At 45.9% G+C, this 27,145-nt stretch overlaps 1 protein-coding gene across 1 annotated transcript in view; it reads right to left on the bottom strand.

Annotated features, from left to right (window-relative positions):
• The window catches only part of LOC134929613 (dynein axonemal heavy chain 5-like), an 837,675-nt gene that overhangs the window by 574,144 nt on the left and 236,386 nt on the right, over positions 1-27,145 (bottom strand). The gene's annotated exons all lie outside the window — the stretch shown is intronic.

The following is a 27,145-nucleotide window of genomic DNA, read 5'->3' as shown; positions in this document are numbered from 1 at the left end:
CTGTAAATTTCATCGTTACGGTAATCGATCTAGCAAAATGCTGTCCAGTTTACTACGAGGGCAACGACCTCCTACGGTTGTTAAAGCCTTGCGGACAACCGAGGGAGAGCTGGTTAGGAAGGGGAAGGAGATTTCGGCTGTCCTTCATTCTTTTTACACAGCGGATAGACTTAAATAAGATTTTAAATCTACCGGTAAATCTTTTTCTCGTAGTCCGTAGAGGATGCTGGGGACTCCGTAAGGACCATGGAATAGACGGGCTCCGCAGGAGACATGGGCACTTTAAGAAAGTCTTTAGACCTGGGTGTGCGCTGGCTCCTCCCTCTATGCCCCTCCTCCAGACCTCAGTTAGAGAAACTGTGCCCAGAGGAGACGGACAGTACGAGGAAAGGATTTTGTTAATCCAAGGGCAAGATTCATACCAGCCACACCAATCACACCGTATAACTTGTGATAAACTACCCAGTTAACAGTATGAAACAACATAGCATTAGTTCAGGACCGATGCAACTATAACGTAACCCTTATTGAAGCAATAACTATATACAAGTATTGCAGAAGTAGTCCGCACTTGGGACGGGCGCCCAGCATCCTCTACGGACTACGAGAAAAAGATTTACCGGTAGGTTTAAAATCTTATTTTCTCTAACGTCCTAGAGCAGGCATGTCCAAACTGCGGCCCTCCAGCTGTTGAGAAACTACACATCCCAGCATGCACTGACACAGCTTTAGCTTTCTCTGACAGCAAAACTGTGTCAGGGCATGCTGGGATATGTAGTTTCACAACAGCTGGAGGGCCGCAGTTTGGACATGCCTGTCCTAGAGGATGCTGGGGACTCCGTAAGGACCATGGGGATTATACCAAAGCTCCCAAACGGACGGGAGAGTGCGGATCACTCTGCAGCACCAATTGAGCAAACATGAGGTCCTCCTCAGCCAGGGTATCAAACTTATAGAATTTTGCAAAGGTGTTTGAACCCGACCAAGTAGCAGCTCGGCACAACTGTAATGCCGAGACCCCTCGGGCAGCCGCCCAAAAAGAGCCCACCTTCCTAGTGGAATGGGTCCTAACCAATTTAGGCAACGGCAATCCAGCCGTAGAATGAGCCTGCTGAATGGTGTTACAGATCCAGCGGGCAATAGTCTGCTCTGAAGCAGGAGCGCCAAGCTTGTTGGCAGCATACAGGTCAAACAGTGATTCTGTTTTTCTGACTCTAGCCGTTCTGGCTACGTAAATTTTCAAAGCCCTGACCACATCCAGGGACTTGGAGTCCTCCAAGTCACGCGTAGCCACAGGCACCACAATAGGCTGGTTCATATGAAAAGGATGATACCACCTTAGGCAGGAATTGAGGACGTGTCCGCAACTCCGCTCTATCGACACGGAAAACCAGATAGGGGTTTTTATGAGACAAAGCCGCCAATTCCGACACTTGCCTAGCCGAAGCCAAGGCTAATAACATGACCACCTTCCAAGTGAGATATTTTAACTCTACCGTTTTAGGTGGTTCAAACCAGTGTGACTTAAGGAAACTTAACACCACGTTAAGGTCCCAGGGCTCCACCAGAGGTACAAAAGGAGGCTGAAAATGCCGCACTCCCTTCACAAAAGTCTGAACTTCTGGGAGAGAAGCCAATTCTTTTTGAAAGAAAATGGATAGGGCCGAAATCTGAAACTTAATGGAGCCTAAGTTTTAGGCCCAAATTCACTCCAGTTTGTAGGAAGTGAAGGAATTGGCCCAGATGGAATTCTTCCGTAGAAGCATTCCTGGCCTCACACCAAGAAACATATTTTCGCCATATACGGTGATAATGTTCAGATGTCACGTCCTTCCTAGCCTTTATCAGCGTAGGAATGACCTCATCCGGAATGCCTTTTTCCGCTAGGATCCGGCGTTCAACCGCCATGCCGTCAAACGAAGCCGCGGTAAGTCTTGGAACAGACATGGGCCCTGTTGCAACAGGTCCTGCCTTAGAGGAAGAGGCCACGGATCTTCTGTAAGCATTTCCTGCAGATCCGGATACCAGATCCTTCATGGCCGATCTGGAACAATGAGGATTGTTCTCACTCCTCCTTTTTCTTATTATTCTCAACCCTTGGGTATGAGAGGAAGAGGAGGAAATACATAGACTGACTGGAACACCCACGGTGTCAATAGGGCGTCTACCGCTACTGCCTGAGGGTCTCTTGACCAGGTGCAATAACTCTGCAGCTTTTTGTTGAGGCGGGACGCCATCATGTCTATCTGTGGCAGTGCCCACCGAACTGCAATCTATGCGAAGACTTCCTGATGAAGTCTCCACTCTCCAGGACGAATGTCTGGTGAGGAAGTCTGCTTCCCAGTTGTTCACTTCCGGAATGAACACTGTTGACAGTGCTCTTACAGGATTCTCCGCCCAGCAAAGAATTCTGGTGGCTTCCGCCATCGCCACTCTGCTCCTTGTGCCGCCTTGGCGGTTTATATGAGCTACTGCGGTGACGTTGTCTGACTGGATCAGAACTGATTGGTCGCGAAGAAAGGTCTCCGCTTGACGTAGGGCATTGTATATGGCCCTTAGTTCCAATATGTTGATGTGAAGACAAGTCTCTTGACTTGACCAAAGACCTTGGAAATTTCTTCCCTGTGTGACTGCTCCCCAGCCTCGGAAGCTCGCGTCCGTGGTCACCAGGATCCAGTCCTGAATGCCAAATCTGCGGCCCTCTAGAAGGTGAGCACTCTGCAGCCACCACAGGAGAGATACCCTGGCCCTGGGGGATAGGGTGATCAACTGATGAATCTGTAGATGTGACCCGGACCACTTGTCCAGTAGGTCCCATTTGAAGTCCTCGCATGGAACCTGCCCTAAGGGAATGTTTTTCCCAGGACTCGAGTGCAGTGATGCACTGACACCTGTCTTGGTTTCAATAGGTCCCTGACTAGAGTCACGAGTTCCTGGGCCTTCTCTATCTGAAGGTAAACCCATTTCTGGTCTGTATCCAGAATCATACCCAAAAAGGGCAGACGAGTTATAGGAACCAACTGTGACCTCGGGAAATTGAGAATCCAGCCGTGTTGCTGTGACACCTTCAGCGAAAGTGACACGCTGTTGAACAACTGCTCTTTTGATCTCGCCCTTATTAGGAGATCGTCCAAGTATGGGATAACTGTGACTCCTTGCTTGCGTAGGAGCACCATTATTTCCGCCAATTACCCTGAAATTGGTAATGACAATCCTCTACCGCAATTGTCAGGTACGCCTGATGGGGTGGATAAATGGGAACATGAAGGTATGTAGCCTTTATGTCTAGATACACCATCAAATTTCCCCCTTCCAGGCTGGCGATGATCGCTCTGGGCGATTCCACTTTAAATTTGAACCTTTTCCCGTATAGGTTCAAAGATTTTAATTTTAAAATAGGTCTGACCGAACCGTACGGTTTCGGGACTACAGCCAAGGTTGAGTGATATCGCCTTCCTTGTTGCAGGAGGGGAACCTGTTGGAGATACAATGTGTGAATTGTATTTAATATTATCTCCCTTTCTGGGGGAGAAGCCGGTAGGTCCGATAAGGAAAAACCGGCGAGGAGGCACCTTTCGAATTCCAGCTTGTAACCCTGAGAAACTATTTTTATTGCCCCGGGATCCACCTGTGAGTGAACTCAGATGTGGCTGAAGAGTCGAAGACGTGCTCCCACTGGGACGGACTCCCTTAGCGGAGCTCCAGCGTCATGCGGTGGATGTAGTAGAGGCCGGGGAGGACTTCTGTTCCTGGGAACTAGCTGTGCCCTGTGCCCTTACCTCTGATAAGAAAGGACGCTCCTCGTACTTTCTTGTTATTCTGCGACCGAAAGGACTGCATTTGATAATGTTGTGCTTTCTTAGGCTGTGAGGGAATATAAGGCAAAAGATCAGAATTACCAGCTATAGCTGTGGAGACCAGGTCCGAGAGCCCTTCTCCACACAATTCCTCAGCCTTGTAAGGTAAACCTTCCATATGCCTCTTTTAGCCGGCATCACCTGTCCATTGCATGTTCCCCAGGACACGTCTAGCAGAAATCGACATAGCGTTGACTCTAGAACCCAGTAGACTAATGTCTCTTTGGGCATGTTTTATATATATATAAGACAGCATCTTTTATATATATATATATATATATATATATACTAGGGTCAATAACATGGTATCCTTATCTAGGGTTTCAATCTACGCTGATAAGGTATCTGTCCACGCTGCTACAGCGCTATATACCCATGCCGACACAATCGCCGGTCTGAGTAGTGTACCCGAATGTGTGTAAATGGAGTTCAAAGTACTTTTACTGCATGCTATTTGCAGGATCCCTGAGGATAGCTGTTAAGTCAGCGCTACCTTTTGGGTAAACGTGACAAAGCTTTGTCCATCCTAGGGGAAGATTCCCATCGTATCCTGGCCCTAGTAGGGAAAGGATACTCCCTGAGAATTCTTTGTGGGAATCTGCAGTCTCTTGTCTGGAGATTCCCGCTCTTTTTCTTCATGAGAGGAGGGAAATTTACCTCAGCTTTCTTCCCCTTAAACATGTGTACCCTCGTGTCATGCACAGATGAGTCATCTGCAAAACATATGCAAAACATATCATATGCAAAACATCTTTTATTACAATAATTATAATTATATATTGAATACTTTTCTGCCAGTTTTGGCTGTAACTTTGCATTATCGTAGTCGACACTGGAGTCAGACTCCGTGTCGATATCAGTGTCTATTATTTTGGATAGTGAGCGTTGTGAGACTCTGAAGGTCTCTGCGACATAGGGACAGACATGTGTAGATTCACTGTCTGTTCTCTAATCTTTTGTGCAATAAATTTACCTTAGCACTTATTTCACATATCCAATCAGGTGTCGGCGTTGTCGACGGAGTCACCACTCACACACACATTTGCTCCATCTCCTCCTTAGGAGAGCCTTTTACCTCAGATATGTCGACACACACGTACCGACACACCACACACTCAGGGAATGCTCATCTGAAGATAATTCCCCCACAAGGCCCTTTGGAGAGACAGAGTATGCCAGCACACACCCCAACGCTATATGACCCAGGAAAAACACAGCAATTTAATGTTTACCCAGTAGCGCTGTTATTATCTGCACCGAATTATGTGCCCCCCCCTCTTCTTTAAAACCCTCTCTTCTACCGTGGTATAAGCAGGGGAGAGTCTGGGGAGCTTCCTCTCAGCGGTGCTGTGAAGAAAAACATGGCGCTGGTGAGTGCTGAGGGAGAAGCCCCCCCCCCTCGACGGCGGGCTTCTGTCCCGCTAAAGTGTAAAATTGGCGGGGGCTCCTGCATATATACAGTGTCCAGCTGTATATATGCTCATTTTGCCAAATAAGAGGTTTATATTGCTGCCCAGGGCGCCCCCCCCCCCCCCCCCCTCCCTGCGCCCTGCACCCTTACAGTGACCGGAGTATGTGAGGTGTGTGGGAGCAATGGCGCACAGCTGCAGTGCTGTGCGTTACCTCAGTGAAGATCATGAAGTCTTCTGCCGCCTTTGAAGTCTTCTTTTCTTCTCATACTCACCCGGCTTCTATCTTCCGGCTCTGCGAGGGGGACGGCGGCGCGGCTCTGGGACGGACGGCTAGGGTGAGATCCTACGTACCAATCCCTCTGGAGCTAATGGTGTCCAGTAGCCTAAGAGGCAGGACCTAGCTTCAGAGAGTAGGGCTGCTTCTCTCCCCTCAGTCCCTCGATGCAGGGAGTCTGTTGCCAGCAGAGCTCCCTGAAAATAAAAAACCTAACAAATTACTTTCTATCAGCAAACTCAGGAGAGCTCACTGAAAAGCACCCAGCTCCTCTGGGCACAGTATCAAACTGAGGTCAAGAGGAGGGGCATAGAGGGAGGAGCCAGTGCACACCCAGGTCTGAAGACTTTCTTAAAGTGCCCATGTCTCCTGCGGAGCCCGTCTATCCCATGGTCCTTACGGAGTCCCCGGCATCCTCTAGGACGTTAGAGAAAACTTATTTTGCCATTTATCATTCATGACGACCAGTCTGGGTTTATTGCAGGTTGCCATTCAGTTGTCAATGTCCGTAAGGTCCTTGCTACTATGCAATGGTTGGAGTCGTCTGGGGCGCCGGATCATTATGCGATCCTTTCTCTTGATGCCGAGAAGGCCTTTGACCTTGTGTCTTGGAAACATCTATTTGATGTCATGGGTAGGTTCGGTGTCCCAGACGGCTTCATCTCAGTTTTAAAACGCCTCTATCACAACTCCTCATCACATATTTTAAGCAATAATTATCTTTCACCTCCTTTCCCAATCTTGCAGGGCACGAGACAGGGCTGCCCCCTTTCCCCCCTATTATTTGCAATGGCATTGGAACCTCTGGCAATAGCTCTACAGAATTCTCAGGATTTGCAAGGTATTATGGTCCGCAATACGGAAGTAAAGCTTAGTCTATTTGCGGACGATATGCTGCTTTTCTTATCCAACCCGTCGCAATCTATTACTGCTGTTATGCGCATTATAGATAAATTTAGCTGGCTTTCGGGTAAATTACTCTAAATCCAGATTGTTACCCCTTTCGTCAAATGATTCATTTTTTGCCTCTCATACGATTTTATCTGAATTTACAATTTGCCAGTCCCCCCTGAAGTATTTAGGGGTTCTCATCCCAAGACAACTTTCTCTGCTCTACTCAGTTAATTTCAAACCAATTTTGCTTTCTATTCAAAAATCTATAACTAATTGGATGAGGCTACCATTGTCTATGTCAGGCAGGATAACTGTTATTAAAAGTATTATTTTCCCAAAACTTTCTTACCTCCTGCAAATGCTCCCTTTGATGCTGTCTATTAAAGATGCCTCCTCCCTTAGAAAACTGTCTTCCACTTTTATTTGTAATGAGAAGAAGGCACGCATATCCTACATGAAATTGATACTACCTAAGTCTCTAGGGGGCTTTAGTCTTCCAGATGCGACGGTTTTCTCGCAGGCTGCTCTATTTAGACATGTTATAGATTGGTTTCTCCAACAATCACTTTTCTCCAACTACACCTTAGAAAAGGCCCTATTCCATCCCTACTCACCTAGTGCACTCATACATATCCCGTTGAAACAACTTCCCCCAGGCATACTCTCACATATTCTTTTCACATACACTTATAAGGCTTGGCGCACTATCAACAATAAACTGAACAGAAATGTCACGTATTCTCCGTATATCACGTTTTGGGGTAACCCTGCCTTCCCCTCTGGTTTAGATAATTTTACTTATGTACAATGGAGAGACAGAGGTATATCCGCTATTAAAGATGTGTTCGATCCTGGAGGCAAATTGCGCCCATTTGCTTATTTTCAAGAAACATGGCAGATAGGCCATAAATGCTTTTTTATGTAACTTCAAATTAGGCATTTCATCCAAACTAGACCTAAAGCCCTGGAGGAGGGCAGTGATGTAGATCAAATAATGGCTGTTATGTCCTTTATATCATCTAAACCATATATATTGAGGTATCTGTATCCTTACCTAATTGCGCCCACTGCTCATAAAGCTTGGACACGCTCAGTGGACTCATGGTCTGCTGACATACCTTTGATTCAGTCTCAAGAGGATTTACTTTCCCCGATAACGACCTCCATAACATTTCTTACCTCAGCAGCTTTACAGGAGGTGCATCTTAAAGTAGTAAATAAAGCCTTTATTTCCCAATCCCAGAGGAAATATATGGTTCCTAATGAATCAGGTCAATGCCCTAAATGCCATTCACAATTTGCTACCTTTTTCCACAATTTTTGGAGTTGTGGAAAGGTGCTACGTTTTTGGAATAAGGTTATACTATTCATTAATACTGTCTTCTCTCTACAATTGAGTAGGCTTCCTGGGCCTTGTTTGCTACTTAATTTTGCAGGTTGGGATCTTGGACCCAACTCGAAGCATATTAGACCTGTAATTACTGTTAGTCTCACACTGGCGAAAAAAGCCCTACTGAATCATTGGATCTCATCTGTCCCTCCTATGCTTTTAGAAGTCAAACAGTTGATTCTGCAGGTTTTATATTATGAACGACATTGTGCATTTCCTGATATTGAAAGGGGAGTGATCCGTTTTTATAATAAGTGTGAAATATATATTGAACATCTTCCTCCTGTGGAGCAATTGAGAATACAGAAGATCTTTGAATCTACTAGTTGGTATTACCTGAAACAACTGTCATAACCAATGTTTTATCTGTTTCCTCATTGATCCTTTCTCTGTGATTTTATGTTCCGAAATGTGACCATGTGATGCTCTTCTCTACCTCCCCTCCCCCCTAGCACTTTCTTTTTGTCTACGTGTATTCTCTCATCCTTGTTGTGCTACCCTCTGCCATCCCCACCCCTTCCCCCTCCCCACCTTTTTATTGTTACAAATGTTGTTGTTATCTGACTGTTCTCCTTGTTTATATTCAGATTGTATTCCAAAAATGTATGGTTTATAGAGACATGATGTAATAGGTCACCATAACTTCCATATTGGGAGTTGTGGTCTCAGCTATCGCTTATCATGACTGCTGAATTTTTCTGCACCTTATTTCTCATATGTGCCTGTTTACATGATGATCTTACTGTTGTATTGCATCTTTGTCTCCTCATGCACTTAATAAAAATTGTTTATACAAAAAAAAATTCAGAAAAAAACAAATTCATTAAGTAAATTGTGTCATTCTTTCCATTTTTAGTTATGTGGTGGAGGACAGAGTTGTGCTTCTATTTGTCAACACACTTTATGACTGGCAGCCCGTATCACTGCTTTTGTCTATCACACTGGCAGTACGGATGGTGTAATGGTTAGCATTACTGCCTCACAGCACTGAGGTAATTGGTTCAATTCCAACCATGGCCCTAACTGTGCGGACTTGGTAAAATCTCCCCGTACTTGCGTGGGTTTCCTCCGGGTACTCCGGTTTCCTCCCACAATCCAAAAATATATTGGTAGGTTAATTGGATCCCAACAAAAAAAATAACCCTAGCGTGAATGTGTGTGTGTGTGTACATGTGATAGGGAATATAGATTGTAAGCTCCACTGGGGCACAGACTGATGTGAATGGGCAAATATTCTCTGTAAAGCGCTGCGGAATATGTGTGCGCTATATAAATAACTGGTAATAAATAAATAAATATAATTTGATTTGGTCGTGTCATCCCTGCAAGTGCCCGCAGGCACCCAATTTGGAAACCATTGCCCTATAGCATTTATCTCTTCATGTTACATTACAGTTTAAATTATTATTTGTTCCATCAGGTCCATGCCAAATTCGTAACAGAGCATTACAAAGCACTAGTTAAGTCAGATTATCATAGGAAAATTTGAGTAGAGCCAGAAGCCCAGGGTAGCAAGGTGGCGCAAAATCTATACATCCATGCTACCAGTGCGGCCTTGGCAATGCAATATAGCTGGAGTGAAACGTTTCCTATATTTAAAATATATTTACATAATGCATATTGCACAATTACTATTGTAAGAGATTTGTTATTAAGACTAACACGGTTACCTCTTTTTATTATTATTATTATTATTATTATTATTATTATTATTAATAAAAAAAAGTAGTAGATGTGGAATGATTAAGGTCGAAACAAATATGACGAGTCCATGTCACCAGCACCGCCTGGAGGGCATAGCAGATTTATCCCATCACTTTTAATCACCGTTGGTGTAAGAGCTATCAGTTATAATGTAGATCAGTAAGTAACTTCTCACATCACTGTACTATGAGCCATACAAGCTAAGGAAATTGTAACGTCTGTTGACTAATTGTTTCACATGACCTTAATAAAACTGACTGTACTGTTCAGTTTCTCATAAAATGTGCAGCTCATCATTTAAGAACATGCGTAACTTAATTCAGTGTCAATGCCCGTGTCCGGAAAATTAACACACTGGAAAAATAAATCAGTGCTAATTGGAAGGTACACAGTTTGTTGAACGTAATGACTAATTGCAAAATGCCAAATTATGGGCTGAATAAATTCCTTTCCAGATACAAAATGAAATAATTGCCACAGATTATGCAAAGCCATCACCGCATGGCTTCAGTTTTATGAATAATATTTCATATTAATTCTTTTCAAACAGATTTAATGGAATAGTAATTTTATGTTCACTTTTTCACATACTTATGTTATGCTCCCTTTACTTTAGTAATTTAAACATAATTTGTATTTCAATTCTGAATCCTCTGAAGTCTGATGCACTGAGAATAGAAACACACAGGCGGTCTTGACAAGGAAGGAAATGTCAGCTACTTTCCCAGCAAACATGACAAGACAACGCCGAATAATAGCAAGCAAAAGATGCCCTGTGGAGCCAAAGGAGGCATGGAAGAAATGAAAGCAGGACATCTCATTGTTGCTACAGTAAATAAAGAACTACCAATTCTCAATGTGGTATCAGGGACTGAAAGGGAAAAATAAGAGGAAAAGTAGCTTTCCAACACTTACTTACCGTATTGTAATGTGTTCAGGGGGGTCATTCTGACCTGTTTGCTCGCTGCTGTTTTTCGCAGCCGAGCGAACGGGTCTCTACTGCGCATGCGCAGGCACCGTAGTGCACTGGCGCCGTGGTGCGGCGGCGCATGCCAGACGGCCGAAGGCCATTGCAGGGCTGCGATCGCCTCTGCTTGATTGACAGGCAGAGGCAATCGCTGGGCGGGAGGGGGCGCTGTGCAATGCCTTTGCAGGCAGAGGCGATCGCTGGGTGGGAGGGGGCGCTGTGCAATGCCTTAGCGCTTCTGCGGGGGGCTGGCACTGACATGCGGGCGGACTAGCCCTGTGCAGGGCGTCCCCCCGCATGTCAGGGAAGATGATCGTAGCTGTGCTAAATTTAGCACAGCTACGATCAACTTGGAATGACCCCCCATATCTGTACCTATGACAATAACTACCCTATGGGTGTGATTTAGAGTTCGTCACAAGTGCAACTGCAGGTTGGAATTTAGTACATCGCATAAAGGGGTCTATTTACTAAGCCTTGTAGAGAGATAAAGTACCAGCCAATCAGCCACTAACTGCTATGTTACAGGCTGAGTTTGAAAAATGAACGTTAGGAGCTGGTTGGTTGCTTGGTTGGTAGGTACTTTACCTCTGTACACTTTATCTCTCTCCAAGGCTTAGTAAATAGACCACAAAGTTTGTTACACTGCACCAACAAACACTTGCAGCACTTTGTGGATCGGATACAATCAATATGCAATTACAATAGTCATAGGCGTTTCTATAATGGGTGCAGTGTGTGTGGTGCACACTGGCCCTGGGTCCAGGGGACTTACACTGCACACCTGCAGGCACCTGGCCTGGCCACCTTCGATCCTCACTGCTGCACTGCCCCCCCGGGCCCCATCTCAGTCAGGGCCCGGGACTTGCGTCAGTCCGCCCCCTCTTTGATGATGGGCTCAGCCAAACTACTGTACCTGTTGAAAGGTACAGAAGTCTCAATGAGAGCTACAGACATCGCTTGACTTCAGCGATTGCCTCTAAACGTTGTGCAGCTAAATTTTAGATTGGGTCCTATCATTTTTGTCCTTGTCATTTTCATTTGTATTCTTATTTTAAAATTTTTGCTGAATAAAAAATCAAACGCAAAATCTGATTTCTTCTAAATATAGAATAAACACTGATGATGCCAATCACTTTTGTCAGTTTGAAGTTATTTCAGAGAAAAATATGAGCTCTTCTTCTTTTTCATGAAATGGTACCAACAAATTTGACCACATCTGTATGTCATGCTGTCTGCCTTGATAACCCCTGAAACAAATAATTGTTTATTTATTTTTTTATTTTTTTTAAATCTTTTTCATGGTTCTCCAATTGGCAACTTGAAGACAGACTGCAAAGTTCACTGGAAGCCACAGAGTTAGAGATCAGAATTAGCTTGACGAGCCATAGCCTAAATTCAACAGTAAGATTTCTGTATGAGATTGATGCTTAGGGTATATTTACTAAGTGCAGGTCTTCAGAAGTGGAGATGTTACCTATAGCAACCAATCAGATTCTAGCTATTATCTTTTAGAAGGTGCTAGATAAATAAGTAGAATCTGATTGGTCGCTATAGGCAACATCTCCGCTTCTGAAAACATGCACTTTAGTAAATATACCACTAAGTGAGACATATGTCAATTTGCATAGCATAAAATACATAAAGTCAGTCTGTGCATGCCCAAAAAACAGGCAACATGCATGTATATATCCATGAAAAGTTGTGCCATCCTGATACGCCCTTCCTTATCTCAAACTTACACTCTGGCCCTCATTCTGAGTTGATCGCTCACTAGTTACTTTTAGCAGCCATCCAAACGCATAGTCGCCGCCCATGGGGGAGTGTATTTTCGCTTTGCAAGTGTGCGAACGGATTTGCAGCCGAGCTGTGCAAAAAATTTTGTGCGGTTTCTGAGTAGGTCTGGACTTACTCAGCCGCTGCGATCACTTCAGCCTGTTCGTGTCCGGAATTGACGTCAGACACTCGCCCTGCAAACGCCTGGACACGCCTGTGTTTATCCAACCACTCCCGGAAAGCGGTCAGTTGACACCCAGAAACGCCTTCTTCCCGTCAATCTCCTTGCGAACGGCAGTGCGAATGGAATCGCTGTAGAAACCATCGCTGGGTATCAAACCGCTGTGTACACTTACAACGCATCTGCGCATTGCGGTGCATGCGCAGATTAGCCCCGTTCTGCCATGATCGCTGCACTGCGAAAATCCGTAGCGAGCAATCAACTCGGAATGAACCCCTCTATCTGATGATGTCACCAACACCGTAGAGGATACAGGGGTCCATTTAGTACCATGGGGTATAGACGGGTCCACTAGGAGCCATGGGCACTTTAAGAATTTGATAGTGCGGGCTGGCTCCTCCCTCTATGCCCCTCCTACGAGACTCGGTCTAGGAAACTGTGCCAGAGGAAACAAACATACTTCGAGAGAAGGATAGATAAAGATAGTGGTGAGATTCCGAACCAGCACACACAACAAGAGGAAAGCCAAGCTAACCAAACTTGAAACAGGAACAGCAATGGCTGAACCAACATTACTTAACCAAGTAACAGTGCAGGTAGAACGAAGCACGGGGTGGGCGCCCAGTATCCTCTACGGACTACGAGAAAAGGATTTACCGGTAGGTAATTAAAATCCTATTTTCTCTTATGTCCTAGAGGACACTGAGGTCCATTTAGTACCATGGGGATGTACCAAAGTTCCCAAACCAGGTGGGAAAGTGCTGAGGTTCCTGCAGAACTGATTGATCAAATTGAAGGTCCTCAGAAGCCAAAGTATCGAACTTGTAGAACTTAGCAAACGTGTTCAAACCTGACCAAGTAGCTGCTCGGCAGAGCCGTAAAGCTGAGACACCCAGGGCAGCCGCCCAGGAAGAAACCACCGACCTAGTAGTGTGGGCCTGAACAGATTTTGGACACGGCAAACTTGCAGTGGAACAAGCATGCTGGATAGTAAGTCTGTTCCAGCGTGCAATTGTCTGGTTTGAAGCAGGACACCCAATCTTATTGAGATCATAAAGAAAAAACAGCGAGTCTGTCTTTCTGTGACGAGCTGTTCTGTTCACATAGCCTTCAAAGCCCTCAGAACATCCAAAGACTTTGAAGTAGCAGAGGTGTTGGTGACAACCGGAACCACAATAGGCTGGTTGATGTGAAATGCGGACACCACTTTAGGAAGAAATTGCTGACGAGTTCTGAGTTCAGCTCTGTTCTCATGGAAAAATAAATAGGGACTTTTGTGAGACAAAGCCCTCAGCTGCGACACACGTCTTGTGGAAGCCAAGGCCAACAGTGTGACGGTCTTCCATGCAAGATATTTTATGTTTACCTGCTGTAAAGGCTCAAACCAGTCTGATTGGAGGAACTGCAGCACCACATTGAGATCCCAAGGTGCCGTGGGAGGCAAAAAGGGAGGTTGGATGTGCAGAACACCTTTCAAGAACGTCTGGACCGAAGGGAGAGAAGCCAATTGTTTCTGAAAGAAAATGGAAAAGGCCAACATCTGGACTTTTATGGAGCCCAGACCTAGGCCCACATCCATGCCTGCCTGCAGAAAAAGCAGGAAACGTCCCATATGAAATTCCACCGCAGAATAATTTCTGCTCTCACATCAAGAGACGTATTTCTTCCAAATACGATGGTAATGCTTAGACGTTACCCCCTTCCTGGCTTGGATCATAGTCGGGATAACCTTGTTAGGGATCCCTCTCCTGGCTAGAATCAGCCGTTCAACTTCCATGCCGTCAAACGTAGCCACAGTAAGTCCTGATAGACAAACGGGCCCTGTTGCAGAAGATCCTCGCAAAGAGGTAGAGGCCACAGATCTTCGAGGAGCATCTTCAGAAGGTCTGTGTACCAGGCCCTTCTTGGCCAGTCCGGAGCAATGAGTATTGTTTGAACCTTTTCCCTTTTTACTCATTTTAGAATTCTTGGGATCAGAGGATCTATCACCACCTCCAGAATGTTGAGTGGAAGGATGACTTCCTGACTTGACCATCTTCATTGAAACTGCACCCCCTGTGTGACTGCTCCCCAACCTTTGAGGCTTGCTTCTGTGGTTAACAGAATCCAGTTCTGAATTCCGAACCTCTGTCCTGCGACGAGGTGAGAACACTGTAACCACCACAGAAGGGAGATCCTGGCCTTTGGCGACAGACGGATCCTCTGGTGCATGTGAGGATGTGATCCGGACCATTTGTCCAACAGATCGAGCTGGAAGGGTCCTCCGTGAAACCTTCCGTATTGAAGTGCCTCATAAGAGGCCACCATTTTCTCAGAAGGCGAATGCACAGATGCACCGACACCCAGGTTGGCTTCAGGACATCCCGAATCATCGACTAGATTTCCAATACCTTTTCCAACGGAAGGAACACCTGTCCAGAATGGGAACCTCCATGTTGGCTCTAGGTGAGATTTCGGAAGGTTCAGAATCCACCCCTGATCCTGGAGGAGTTTGGTTGAGAGAGCAATACTGTCCAGCAACCTTTCCCTGGACGGCGCCTTTATCCTGAGATCGTCCAGGTACGGAATTATGTTCATTACCGGTTTGCGGAGTAGAAACATCATCTCTGCCCTCACCTTGGTGCCGTGGATAAACCAAATTGCAGGGCCTGGAACGGGTAGTGACAGTCCTGCAGTGCAAACTGGAGATAAGCCTGATGAGGCAGCCAGATCGGAATGTGAAGGTATGCATCCTTGATATCCAGAGACACTAGGAATTCCTCCTCCTCCAGACCTGAGATCACTGCTCTCAGAGACTCCAACTTGAATTTGAACACTTGTAAGTACGGGTTCAAAGACTTGAGGTTCAGAAGTGGTCTTACCGAACCGTCCGGCTTCGGTACTGCGAACAAGTTGGAATAAAATCCCTTGTTTAGTAGATGAGGTGGAACTGGAACAGTCTGTACCAGTTTTTGGATGGCATGCTGTAAAGTTATACTTGCCTCTTGTGAAGCTGGTAAGCCTGATTTGAAGAATCTGTGAGGTGGGAGCCTTTGGAACTCCAGTCTGTAGCCCTGGGAAATAAGATCTATGACCCAGGGATCCTGGTATGAATTTAACCAGATCTGACTGAAGAATTGTAGTTAGGCTCCCACCGGATAGCCTTCCATGCATTGCGGTCCACCGTCATGCTGAAGAATTTGAAGAATTTGAGGAAGCAGAGCCTGAGCTCTGTTCCCGAGCACCTGCTGTTGCTGGTATGCGTGATTTACCTCTTGCGCCGCTGGAGGACGTAGAAACACCTCTGGATTTGCCTTTAAACTTGGCCATCCGAAAGGACTGAAACTTAGATGCAAAATAAGTATTCTTGGCAGAGGGGGCTGCGGAAGGAAGATAAGTAGACTTACCCCCGGTAGCTGTGGAGATCCAGTTGTTTAATTGGGTCTGGGACTGAGCACAAAGGTCGACACACCTTAGGTCGACGCCAATTGTTCGACACACCTTAGGTCGACGTGGACAAAAGGTCGACATGGACAAAAGGTCGACAGGAACAAGGTCGACATGAGTTTTTTATGTTTTTTTGGTGTCGTTCTCTTCGTAGAGTGACCGGGAACCCCAATTAGTGCACCGCGTCCCCTCGCATGGCTCGCTTCGCTCGCCATGCTTCGGGCATGGTGCCTTCGCTCCGCTACCGCTTCGCTCGGCACACTTTACTGTTCCAATCGTAGTCCACGTGGATCGTTAAGTATGAAAAGGTTCAAAAAAAGAAAAAAATCGTGAAAAACTCATGTCAACCTTTTTCCATGTCGACCTTGTTCCCGTCGACCTTTTGTCCATGTCGACCTTTTGTCCATGTCGACCTAAGGTGGGTCGACCAATTGGCGTCGACCTAAGGTGTGTCGACCTTTGTGCTGTCGACCTGGAGTCCGGATATCGTCTAATTCATCTCCAAACAAGGCCTGTCCTGTGAATGGTAAGCCTTCCACGCCTTTCTTGGCTGCCGCAGTCCACTGGCGTAGCCATAAGCCCCTGCATGCCAACACTGCCATAGCGGTGGTGCGTGCATTAAGCACGCCTATTAACTTTATTGCTTCCACCATAAGGTTCGCAGAGTCCTGTATATGTTGCAGGAGTAATACAACATCCCCCCTAGATAAGGAATCTAACCCCTCAATTAGGTTACCTGACCATTTAGCAATGGCTTTAGTGATCCACGCACATGCAATAGTGGGTCTTTGGGCCACCCCAGCAGCTGTGTACAATGATTTGCGTGTAGTTTCAATTTTACGCTCAGCCGTGTCTTTCAGGGAGGCTGCACCAGGAACAGGCAATACAATGACAGCCTAGAGTCTGATGCGTCCACTATCGGTGGATTTCCCCATTTTTTCCTATCCTCCAGAGGAAAAGGAAAATATGAGAGCAACGTTTTAGGGATCTAAAACTTCTTATCAGGATTGACCCATGGTTCTTGAAACATGGTATTTCAATCCTTTGACACAGGAAAAGTAACTGAGGACTTCTTTTTTACACTAAAATAAGATTCCTCACACTCCTCTGACACCTTAACAGGAATGTGCAGAACATCTCTGACAGCCTGTAAGAGAGCCTCTATTCCCTGTGACAGAGCTGCATTCCCCCCTTCCCCCCTGAGTCCCCCTCCCCCTCCTCCATGTCTGACCTGTCAGTGTCAGAGTCAGACTGCAGGATATGGGCCAGAGATCGCTTTTGCGGACAAATGGGAGGGGAGTGATACGCTGTTCTGGGGACTGAGTCTCTGTTCATAAACTCATCCACTGTCTGTTTTAAGTATTGCATCTCTTTCTCATTGTGGGACAATTTTGTAGAAAGAGTTGAGATCATTCCCTTAAGAGAATTAACCCATTCCGGTTCAGCCCCGCTAGTCTGTGAATCCTGAGTACCCAGTAGTGAGCCCCGTGGTGAAGAGGAACACTCTGCGGTACAAGAGACACACTCTTTGCCTGACATAATGTAAATGTGACAGCACACAACACACAGGAAAGGCTAAGCACAATTAACCCACAAAGAGCCCTTCAGGGAGACACAGAGTTGTTTGGAGCCAGCCCAAACCGCGCCCTTATCGCTAATGCCAACCGGGTCGCAGACTAAGTACCCTGATAGGGGTGTTAGTATACTAATAGTCGCTGCCCCCATGCTATGACCCCCTGGTACCGCTGAGGTAATCTGGAGTCACACTGGAGGAGCTGTGCATCCCTGTCCTGTGAGCGTCTGTGTCCACTGCAGAGGGAAAATGGCGCTGGTGAGCTGCTGGATCCTCTCATAGTGATGCCTCGCCCCTTCAATGGCTTTTTTTATACTGGCTGAGGAATCTAGTGCTTAAATTGGAGAAAACCGTTTTAAGGCTGTTGTGCCAGTATGGGTACTGTGTACAGTGTACAGGGAAGCAGGTTTGTACTGTGTCTGGAGACGCATTCCACCCCATGTAGAAGCCGTGTGTCGCCGTACCCTCATGCCGCCATAATGGTCGACAACCCGCTAGCCGGGACGCCGGTTTAGTAATCACCACTCTTCATTCTTCTGGCTCTGTTAGGTGTGGCGGTGTGCCGCGGGAATGTACGCTCGCCGTGGTGGGGCTTGCGAATAGTTCCCTCAGGAGCTCAGTGTCCTGTCAGTTGGGAACAGGACCATTAACCCTTCAAGAGGGGCCCCTCCCCCACAGTCCCACAAAGCAGGCAGGCTGGTGCCATCCAGTCCTGCCTGAAAATAACAAACATAGAAAATAAATGCAGTACACTCTTTAGGAGCTTCCTTTAGTGTGACCGGCTCCTCCAGGAGCATTTTCTAAACCGAGTCTGGTGGGAGGGGCATAGAGGGAGGAGCCAGCTCCTAGTAGACCCGTCTATACCCCATGGTACTAAATGGACCCCAGTATCCTCTAGGACGTAAGAGAAATAATGTAAATTTTCTTTAAAAGTAAACAAAAGCTGTGGTTAAGAACATCCAAATTAGCATGAAATGTCACCAGGCATAGGAAGAGCGTAATTTAAAGCTCCATCAGAAATGTTATATTGGATTTTCTACAATCTAGATAGGTTGGGTTCGGGGGACCGCCGGTCACCATAACGACACCGGTATCCCAGTAGTTAGATGGCCATCGAGCTTGGTTGCTCGCTGTACTCACCACAGATTCTATTCCCACTCTATGGGTGTCATGGACACCCACGAGTGGAAGTAGTCCCAGTTGGTCGGCATGCCGACCGGCGGGCTATTCAGCGTTCGGGATCCCGGCGTCTACATTGTGATCATCTAGATGGGATGCGGAATATATGACCGGTGGTTGGGAAACCTCGAGTCACATAACCGCATCCCATCTAGATGAAAGGCTCTTCTGTCAAATTTAGCAATAAGTCACTATAATACATAAATGCACATAAATGGGGTGTGGTATGGTATGCCGGCGGCCAGCATATCGGTGCAGGAAGCCCGACCGATGGCATACCGACAGGGTGGCGAGCGCAAATGAGCCCCTTGCGGGCACGGTATTCTCCCTCCAGGGGGGTCGTGGACCCCCACGAGGGAGAAAAACTGTCGGTATGCCGGCTGTCGGGATTCCGGCACTGGTATACTGTGTGCCGGGATCCCGACAGTCGGCAACCTGAACACCACCAATTCCATGACCCGTATTAAAGCTCCTGTATGATATAGAAGTTTTGTGCTTTTAAATGGTGATAAATCTAGTTAGTCTAATATCCCTATACTGTATTTAACAATAGTCGATACATTACGCCCCATTACAGTTCATGACAACATTTCTAGATGAATAAGCACTGCTACGCTAGTAGTTATAGCTACACACTAAAGGTGTTAAAAGAAGCAGCAGCAATTCCAGAAAAAAATGACGACAGCGGAAAATGCTGTTTTCTCTCTTAAAATTCATATATCATTAATTGCATAAAGAGGCTACAGATTTACTAATAAATGCATTTTCCATGCTAGTTAACATATGTATTGCTGCTATTCACAGTGATAACAGATTAATGAATGTGTCAGTTTATCATGAAAATCATGCCTGAACAACAATTCCGATAGGGCCTGTCACAGCGATTACTTTCACCCATTCATTCATTTATTTCTCAACTTGCTTATAGTAGCAAATGAAGGAAGTGTTTGCACTGGGCAACCAACCACCCATTCTTGCAAACATTCCTGGCTGCCAGGAATGGATCCAAAGATTTCTCTCTGATGATACTGTAGGCTACAGAGCTTGACATATTTGTGAAGATCCCCATAGAGAATTATGATGACTGTAGCACTTAGCTGAGCATCCGTCTTGTATAACAAACCCTGATACTAACAGGTGCCTTAATCATGCGGTAACAGCTTAATAAATAGGCCACTAAGTTTTCTACTTTTCCAGAGGTGTAAGATAACAGATTATCTTACATCTGTGCAGTAAAGGAGCAATTAGCACAAATTACTGCTCCAGGTCCTACATGCTGAGTGGAAGATAGAACACCCCCTACCGCCTGCAGGACATAAAAACTGCCACTGATAGCACCCCCCCCACCCTTACCGCTGGAAAATGGGTAGGGGCCCCAGTGCATGGCTTTGACCAGGGGCCTACACTGCTGTTAAGACGGCCCTGGCATAATGTGCTATAAAGGGATTTATTACTGTGTAGGGGGGCAAATTACTGCCTTGCCCTGGGTGACAAACAATTTCAATTACACAATCGGGATGCAACTGAAGTGCAGACTTTCAGTTTTAATTCAAGGGGTTGAACAAAAATATTGTATGAAAGTTTAGGAATTGCAACCATATTTAGACAAATTCACTCGTTTTCAGGGGCTCAAATGTAATTGGACAAATTAACATAATCATACATTTTTCATATTTAATACTTAGTCAAGAATCTTTTGCAGGCAATGACTGCCTGATATCTGGACCTCACGGACATTGCCAAATGCTGGGTTTCCACCTATGTCATGTTTTGCCAAGCCTTTTCTGCAGATGTCTTTAGTTGTAGTTTATTCATGGGTCTTTCTGCCTTTAGAATTGCTTTGAGCAAGTGACGTGTCAAATTTGAAAAATATTGCAGTACACACATCACGTACAAACTACACACAGATGGCCTCTGCGCGTGTACTTGTTCTGCCGTGCGTGCGCATATTCGCAATTTGCACATGGTCGCTCCCGTGGTCCTGCGCATTAGCGCGTGGTATGGGTATTTACGGTAGAGTTTGTGAACACATGGAAAAGCTATCAAAACACATTACATATTTAATCCAAATAGTGCATAATGTACACATAGTCTCCCTGCACCACACCAGCAAGTTACAACAGTTTAAATGGTATCAGAACAAAGGGATTCACCTTTACAGGATAGGAGGGGACTGAACAAGGTTATAAGGTGGTGTTTGGTATCCAGCTGTAGGGTATTTTAAGGGTAATATTCCGGTGTTGGTTTGCAGAAGATCGCACGTTCCTGCGAATAGTTATGTGCAGGAGCAGAATATAGATATAAACTGTCTTTACTGTACATTAGGTATGCAGCGGGAACCCAGAGGAGACCACCCACAAGTGCATCTGGAACAGACATCGCCCACCTATTCAAACCAACCTATGACCTCTCCTGTACTGTAAATGACCATCCCTGTGTCCAATGGACAAAGAGATTACAGTATCCATTGTGTTAAGTTTTGGAAAATTGTATAAAAGGAGCCAGCTGCAGGCCTGGCCACACAAGACTCTAAAGGTTATCTATCTAGATGACTGAGGACCAGACTGGGTAGCGCGGCGAAAATCAAACACGTATGTACCATTGACTGTAGCCATTATTCTTTTGTATTGTATTGCTTTGTTATTGTAACCCCCTTTCAGTAATAATATGTTGTGGTGTCGGAACCCGGCATTTTAAATACAAACTGGTGTCGTGTTTTCCTTTCCCTGCTAAGGTTATTAGTGTATTACTATCGCATGCATAGCTGTTAAGGGTTCACGGTGTATCTTTGGGTGTGTACGCACTGAGTGTACTTTTTACAGCCAGCGCGGCGTTTGAACGCAAAGTACGTACACGGTACGGGGCTCTGTATGCTAATGGTGTAATAAGTACGTAGGTTGAGGATTAAGTATAGCGGCCGCAGCGGCTCCATAAAGTGTATGAAATGTCTTTTTATAGTGTTGCTTTTAGTCCTGTATGTAAATCAGCATTTACACATGCATGCTCAATTAGGTTGAGATCAGGTGGCTGATTCAGCCCTTGCAGAATATTTTTCTTCTTTGTCTTTCCCTGAAAAAACTCCTGGGTTGCTTTTGCAGTGTGTTTTGGGTCATTGTCCATCAGTACTGTGAAGCACAGTCCAATCAACTTTGCAGAATTCAACTGACTCTAAGTAGACCACATATCTATATAGACTTCAGAAATCACCCGACTGCTTCTGTCTTCTGTCACATAATCAATAAAAAACGAATTACCCAGTGTCATTGGAAACCATGCAGGACATGCCATCACACTGCCTCCACCATATTTTTACGGAAGATGTGGTAAGCTTCTGATCATGAGCCATTCCAAGCCTTCTATATACGTTTTTCTTCCATTATTCTGGCACAAAAGCTGATCTGGCCTTTATATTCTTGAGGCTTATGAATGGTTTGCACCTTGTAGTCATTTGCTTTTGTGAAGTCATCTCTATATGGTTGACTTGTATAATAATATCCCTACCACCTGGAGAGTTTTCTTCACCTGGCTGGATGTTGTAAAGTGTTTTTCTTTACCATGAAAAGGATCATGTGATCATCCACCACTGTTGTCTTCTATGTTGTCTTGAGGTCATTTTGTGTTGCCAAGCTCCCCAGTGCGTTCTTTTATTCTCATAATGTACCAAACTGTTGACCATGCCTAAGGTTTTCGCTATGTCTCAGATTAATTTTTTTTGGGCAGCCTAAGGATGGCCTCTTTCACTTGCATTAAGAGCTTCTTTTACCTTACCTTGGGGGTTCACAGCAACAGCTTCAAAATGCAAATGCCACACTTGGAATCAACTCCAGACCTTTTGCCTGCTTAACTGATGAAGAAATAACAAAGGAATAGCCCAGACCTGTCCATCAAACAGCGTCTGAGTCAATTATCCAATTACCTTTGGTCCCTTGAAAAAGAAGGGGTTACATATTAAATAGCTGTTCGTCCTAAACTCTTCCTTAAATTTAGATGTAAATACTCTCAAATTTAAAAGCTGATAGTCTGCACTTTAATACCATATTCATTATTAGTGATGAGCAGGTTCGGTTCCTCGGAAACCGAACCCCCCCGAACTTCACCCATTTTACACGGGTCCGAGGCATACTCGGATTCTCCCGTATGGCTCGGTTAACCCGAGCGCGCCCGAACGTCACCATCCCGCTGTCGGATTCTCGCGAGATTCGGATTCTATATAAGCAGCCGCGCGTCGCCGCCATTTTCACTCGTGCATTGGAAATGTTAGGGAGAGGACGTGGCTGGCGTCCTCTCCGTTTATTAATAATATTTGTGCTCCTGCTTATTGCTTAATTGTGGGGACTGGGGAGCAGCTGTATTATATAGGAGGAGTACAGTGCAGAGTTTTGCTGACAAGTGACCACCAGTATACGTTGTCTGCCTGAAAAACACTCCATATCTGTGCTCAGTGTGCTGCATATATCTGTGCTCACACTGCTTAATTGTGGGGACTGGGGAGCAGCTGTATTACATAGGAGGAGTAAAGTGCAGAGTTTTGCTGACCAAGGGTATATGCAATTGCCGGCGAATCGCGGCAATTTTTCGCCCGTTTTTTTATTCGACCGTCGAATTCCGGCAGGTGGGTGCCGGAATTCTACATATTCAATAAAAAACGGATTTGACAGTCCCGCTGTCGAAAAACGGCCGATTTGACGGATTTTGATTAGATTTGTAAAAATGTTTAAAAAACGGGAAAAAACCCGAAGAAAAAAAAATGCGTGGGGTCCCCCCTCCTAAGCATAACCAGCCTCGGGCTCTTTGAGCCGGTCCAGGTTGCCAAAATACGGGGGGAAAAATGACAGGGGATCCCCCGTATTTTAACAACCAGCACCGGGCTCTGCGCCTGGTGCTGGTGCAAAAAATACGGGGGACAAAAAGAGTAGGGGTCCCCCGTATTTTTTGGACCAGCACCGGGCTCCACTAGCTGGACAGATAATGCCACAGCTGGGGGTCACTTTTATACAGCGCCCTGCGGCCGTGGCATTAAATATCCAACTAGTCACCCCTGACCGGGGTACCCTGGAGGAGTGGGGACCCCTTCAATCAAGGGGTCCCCCCCAGCCACCCAAGGGCCAGGGGTGAAGCCCGAGGCTGTCCCCCCCCCCATCCAAGGGCTGCGGATGGGGGGCTGATAGCCTTTTGAAAAATGAAAGAATATTGTTTTTTCCAGTAGTACTATAAGTCCCAGCAAGCCTCCCCCGCAAGCTGGCACTTGGAGAACCACAAGTACCAGCATGCGGGTCGAAAAAACGGGCCCGCTGGTACCTGTAGTTCTACTGAAAAAAAAATACCCAAATAAAAACAGGAGACACACACCGTGAAAGTAAAAGTTTATTTCATACATGCCGACACATACATACTTACCTATGTTGACCCGTCGACTGCCACGTCTCCAATGTCACCGACGATCCGGGGTACCTGTGAATAAAATTATACTCACCTCAATCCAGTGTCCTGTGATTTGTAATCCACGTACTTGGCAAAAACAAAAAACCGAATACCCGGACCACACGGACTGAAAGGGGTCCCATGTTTACACATGGGACCCCTTTCCCCGAATGCAGAGACCCCCCGTGACTCCTGTCACAGAAAGGTCCCTTCAGCCAATCAGGAAGCGCCACTTCGTGGCACTCACCTGATTGGCTCTGCGCGTCTGAGCTCAGACGCACATTGCACAGCCCCCTCCATTACTTTCAATGGTGGGAACTTTGCGGTCAGCGGTGAGGTCACTTAGCGGTCAGCGGCTGACCGCGGGTAACCCCACCGCTGACCGCAAAGTTCCCACCATTGAAACTAATGAAGGGAGCTGTGCGATGCGCTGTCTGCCAGCTCAGACGTGCATACAGCCAATCAGGAGAGTGCCACGAAGTGGCGCTTCCTGATTGGCTGAAGGGACCTTTCTGTGACAGGAGTCACGGGGGGTCTCTGCATTCGGGGAAAGGGGTCCCATGTGTAAACATGGGACCCCTTTCAGTCCGCCTGGTCCGGGTGTTCGTTTTTTTATTTTGACAAGTACATGGATTATAAAAAAAGATCCGGACTCTGCTTTTTGGCGAGTATCATTTTTTTTGCAGGTACCCCGGATTCTTCACTGACGAGGGGGTCGTGGCCAGTGTTGGAGTGTCAACATAGGTAAGTATGTGTGTCGGCAGGTGTGAAATAAAGTTTTACTCTCACGGTGTGCATGTCCTGTTTTTATTTGGGTATTTTTTTTCCAGTAGAACTACAGGTACCAGTGGGCCCATTTTTCCACCCGCATGCTGGTACTTGTGGTTCTCCAAGTACCAGCTTGCGGGGGAGGCTTGCTGGGACTTGTAGTACTACTGGAAAAAACAATATTCTTTCATTTTTCAAAAGGCTATCAGCCCCCCATCCGCAGCCCTTGGATGGGGGGACAGCCTCTGGCTTTACCCCTGGCCCTTGGGTGGCTGGGGGGGGGAGACCCCTTGATTGAAGGGGTCCCCACTCCTCCAGGGTACCCCGGCCAGGGGTGACTAGTTGGATATTTAATGCCACGGCCGCAGGGCGCTGTATAAAAGTGACCCCCGGCTGTGGCATTATCTGTCCAGCTAGTGGAGCCCGGTGCTGGTCCAAAAAATACGGGGGACCCCTACTCTTTTTGTCCCCCGTATTTTTTGCACCAGGACCAGGCGCAGAGCCCGGTGCTGGTTGTTAAAATACGGGGGATCCCCTGTCATTTTTTTTCCCGTATTTTGGCAACCAGGACCGGCTCAAAGAGCCCGAGGCTGGTTATGCTTAGGAGGGGGGACCCCACGCATTTTTATTTCAGATTTTTACCATTCCATTAAAAAAATAAAAATAATATTTTTAAAAATATATAAATAATACTTGTGCCTCCAAAATAGACAAACCAAGTACCTAATCCCTTCTAATATAAATAGATATGCTATAACCAATAAAAAAAACATGTTTTTAAATTTTTTTATTAGATTCCGCCAGCAAAGTGTGGCGGATTGAAAATGACGAATTTACTGTCTAAAAGCACTGTTGTCGAATTTACAATCTTCAATTGAATATACTTTTGTCGAATTGCCGCATTTGTACCATTGCAGAAATGTCGAATATGACAAATGTCGAATTTCAAAAAGTCGAATTTGTAAAGTCCGTTTTTTTGACCAAAAGTACTGAATTGCATTGTCGAATTTTTTTTTTGGCGAAAATGTCCTGTTTTTCGACATTTTCGGGAATTCGACCGCAATTGCATATACCCCGGGAGCAGCTGTATTATATAGGAGGAGTACAGTGCAGAGTTTTGCTGACCAGTGACCACCAGTATACGGTGTCTGCCTGAAAAACACTCCATATCTGTGCTCAGTGTGCTGCATATATCTGTGCTCACACTGCTTAATTGTGGGGACTGGGGAGCAGCTGTATTAAATAGGAGGAGTACAGTGCAGAGTTTTGCTGACAGTGACCACCAGTATATATAGCAGTACGGTACGGAAGGCCACTGCTCTACCTACCTCTGTGTCGTCAAGTATACTATCCATCTAGATTCTATACCTGTGGTGCATTTTAGTTTTGCAGTTTGCTGACAGTGACCACCAGTATATATATAGCAGTACGGTACGGAAGGCCACTGCTCTACCTACCTCTGTGTCGTCAAGTATACTATCCATCTAGATTCTATACCTGTGGTGCATTTTAGTTTTGCAGTTTGCTGACAGTGACCACCAGTATATATAGTAGTACGGTACGGAAGGCCACTGCTCTACCTACCTCTGTGTCGTCAAGTATACTATCCATCCATACCTGTGGTGCATTTCAGTTGTGCGCAGTATATATAGTAGTAGGCCAATGCTATTGATACTGGCATATAATTCCACACATTAAAAAATGGAGAACAAAAATGTGGAGGTTAAAATAGGGAAAGATCAAGATCCACTTCCACCTCGTGCTGAAGCTGCTGCCACTAGTCATGGCCGAGATGATGAAATGCCATCAACGTCGTCTGCCAAGGCCGATGCCCAATGTCATAGTAGAGAGCATGTAAAATCCAAAAAACAAAAGTTCAGTAAAATGACCCAAAAATCAAAATTGAAAGCGTCTGATGAGAAGCGAGAAGCGCAAACTTGCCAATATGCCATTTACGACACGGAGTGGCAAGGCACGGCTGAGGCCCTGGCCTATGTTCGTGGCTAGTGTTTCAGATTCACATGAGGATGGAAGCACTCATCCTCTCGTTAGAAAACTGCAGTGCCACTCCTAGATGAGCCAGGTGTTTGTGTCGGCCACTTGGGTCGCTTAGCTTAGCCACACAGCTACCTCATTGCACCTCTTTTTTTCTTTGCATCATGTGCTGTTTGGGGACTATTTTTTAAATCTGCCTTCCTGTCTGACACTGCAGTGCCACTCCTAGATGGGCCAGGTGTTTGTGTCGGCCACTTGTGTCGCTTAGCTTAGTCACACAGCGACCTTGGTGCGCCTCTTTTTTTCCTTGCATCATGTGCTGTTTGGG

Source organism: Pseudophryne corroboree, chromosome 5 (genome assembly GCF_028390025.1).
Source record: "Pseudophryne corroboree isolate aPseCor3 chromosome 5, aPseCor3.hap2, whole genome shotgun sequence".
Lineage (NCBI taxonomy): Eukaryota > Metazoa > Chordata > Amphibia > Anura > Myobatrachidae > Pseudophryne > Pseudophryne corroboree.
The sequence above is the reverse complement of the archived record's forward strand: the minus strand, read 5'-3'. Positions and strand labels throughout refer to the sequence as shown.